The sequence below is a fragment of the Macadamia integrifolia genome, chromosome 4, assembly GCF_013358625.1.
Source record: "Macadamia integrifolia cultivar HAES 741 chromosome 4, SCU_Mint_v3, whole genome shotgun sequence".
NCBI lineage: Eukaryota > Viridiplantae > Streptophyta > Magnoliopsida > Proteales > Proteaceae > Macadamia > Macadamia integrifolia.
Window position 1 is genome coordinate 35908787 of NC_056560.1, and position 3514 is coordinate 35912300.

Below are 3514 nucleotides of genomic sequence, written 5' to 3' on the forward strand. Positions count from 1 at the left end.
AGAGAGAGAGAATACCTAGATTGAATGTGCTTCATATTAAAAAGAAGTTATATTATGATAACACAATTCTAAAATCAAAAACATAAAAAAAAAAACTATGAAAATTGTACATGATTACAAGAATACCATTTGCAGATGATGACTCTGAATATGCCCAAAGAAGAGAAAAATAAACCAACAAAGCGAAAATATTCTAATCTAATATTCACTTATTTAAATAGATAATAAATAAAAAAATTTGAATTAAGAAAACAAAAGATTACAAAAATTCCTCTAAACCTATATAAATACAAACCTTAATTCAAAATAAATTATCCTAAAGATATGTGATGAAAATAGACTATATCAACCCTATTAGTATGCTTAAATATCCATACAAAATTCATAGAGAGATGTGCCGAAAATTAGGCAATATGCTAAATCTAAACTAAAATGCAAACTATGCATGTCAAAATTAAAAGCAAACAGGCCTATATTATCATGATTCAACCTTTAAATTTGAATTTTATAAACTTGGATAAAAATAAAGTGGAAAATGACTAAAAAAAAACCCTATTAAGTGTAATATGCTAAAAATATATATATTTAAAAGAATGCAATGATCATGATATCAATTGCATAGAAACAAAGTATGATTAATAGTATAAAATAAAAAATTAATACATGAGAACTTTAAAAGACTGAAATAAGAATCAAAATATTAATTTATTATTATTTAATGAAAACTAAAAAAATTAAATATGACTCAAGAACATAAAATATATAACTTCTACAACTTCCTGGGGACATGATTAATACATGGAAAAGGTATACTCTTTAGATTTTCATTTGTTCGGCAAAATTAGTGGTCTAATTATCAAATTACATATATACCCCAACTTAGAAATGTTCTAAAAGTATCAAAGAAAATCAAGGGTTTCAAATTAAATTAACTTGTATGTTTTAAGAATACCTATAGAGAGTATAGAGGTATCATTAAGACAACATACTTTAAAGTTTAGAGTATAGGTGTAAATATTGTAGTCCCTAGAAAGTTAATCTGCATGTACTGGGGAAGAGAAGGGTGTTGAGTAAATATATGAATATATTAAAGATATGTATGAAGGTGTGATGAATAGTGTGAGAATTGTGAGCGGTTGAGGAAGTGAATTATCAATTATAATTGGGTTACAACAAAGATCGACTTAATTTAAACATTTATTTGTTTGCATTTATTATTGATGATTTAACCACAAACATTCAAAACAAGGTTCCATGATTAACGCAAAGTTAGAGTAATAGGATTCAACATTAGAATGAAGAAGTTTTAAGATAAGTAGAACAAAGAACAGAATATATAATTTGTAACTTTAGTCACACAAATAGATAATGAAGTGGTGAAAATTGAGGGGGGGGGGAGAGAGGGAGAGAGAGAGATAGAGAGATTGCAAAGTGATTATTTTAGATTATTGGGGTCAATCATAAATATACAAAAAAAAAATGTGACAATATGTTTCACAGAGAATTAAATTGGGTGACTAAAGTGGAAAGATATTGTGTAACCAATGTATTCATTTAAGCTTAAAGGAAAATTATATAAGACTGTCATACGACCGGCAATAATGTATGGTGCAGAATGTTAGGCAATTGAAAAGTATCATATAGATAAGCTATGTGTAGTAGAGATGAGGATGTTGAGATAGCAAAACTAGGGGGTAAACTAAACAACGACCATATTAGAGCTGATTTGGGAGTTGTTCTGATGCATGATAAGCTCTGAGAAAGTTGTTTAGGATGGTATGATCATATTCAATGGAGACCTTGAAATGCACCAATAATTAAGACCCGTTCTTTCTTGTTGTTTTCTGTGGGTCAGTGTCTTTTTAGTGACCTCCGAGGGGGAGTAGACATTCACCTGGTGCTCTTCCTCCGGGATCTTCAAGCGATAGATTCCTAGGACTGGGGTTGGGGCCGCCTATGCATACCTCTTGCGGACCCTAGACCTATTGTCATATGGAGACCGAGGTCTCAAGGGAGCGGGCTTCATTCGTCAGGTAATTTTCCTTCTTGTACTTATTCCCTTTCATTCATTTGGATTGCACTTTCTCACTTTGATCTTTTAAAACAACCTTGGTGCTTTGAGCACTTAGGGACTATAGCTCCCAGACTGACATGTATAGTTTAGGTATTGTTCCCGACATGACCTTGAATAGAGCTTAGGTGTATTTTTTTAAGTTATTATTGTTAGGTCCCGATTGACACTGAGAGGGGGGCTGAATCAGTGTGCCAAATATTTTTTCATTTTTCAGCTGTACCCCTGATGTGGCGATTACTATTTGCACTTCAATAGTACAGTCTACTGATGCTGCCCAGAGCTGCTATCTATACTACTGATCATTCTTACTGTTGCACGGAATTTACTCACATAACCTGTATTGCTGCCCAGAGCTGTCTTATAAACCTCACACTGTAATCACTGTCACATACATACACAGTCATATATATATCCACACTGCACCACCAAGTGGTCAGGTCTACCAGATGTACACATCCATTCTGCAGCCAAGCACTCCAATCCAGAATACAAATATGAGCATACACATCCATAACACAAGAAATACGTGCTTCGGCCAGTTGCCTACATGCACGGAGTAATGCCCACTATCGGGCTCAATATTTACTCAATATTAATTATGATTGCACCCACAGCCAAGGGAACAGATTCTCAGTTTCCACCAATGACATACAATGGTTAGGTCTTCACCTTAGTTTTCTCATAATGATATGAGAGGTCGCACCCACGGCAAATAGGTTTAGGTAGTTGTAACTACCAAGGAACACACAGCCCTTGTGTCCAGCACCCACTGAACACAAAAAAAAAAATAAAGTTGGGCTTATAACAATGCCCTATAGTGAAGCACTCATACATGCAAATTTCCCCCCAAATAGACTACAACTATCACTTAGACATTTTATCAAACATCTTGCCTACGATGATTTATAATAATGGAAATTTGGCAAAAGTGAGGTTACCTTGGCAAGAAGTAACTGTCGGAGATGCAATAATATCGATCTCCACTTGATGCGGACCATAATCACGTTGTCTCAGTGCCACTAATGCTTCAACCCTGGTTGGCACTTGGGTTTATTGAAGCAACTCGCAAGAACCAAATTTTAGGTTCTTGTTCTTCTTCTTTCTTTTCTCCTTGTCTTTACTTTCATGGAGCAACAATAGCATTCACACACACACTCCTCTCTCTCTCTCTCTCTCTCTCTCTCTCTCTCTCTCTCTCTCTCTCTCTCTCTCTACTTCTCCTCTTCTAGTCTTCCTTAAGCTTTAATGGGGAAATAGTATTCTTAATAAGAACCATCAAACTCCATTAATTGGATTTGAGAAAATCTCTCTTAAGAGGCATTCAAGACACACACAAAGAGAGGGAAAAACTTCTTCTCTATTTCCCTCTTCTTCTCTTCTCTTCCATTTCTTTTTCTTTCTCTTGGCAACAACCAATAGAGCTTACTACCTTGGTTTGCA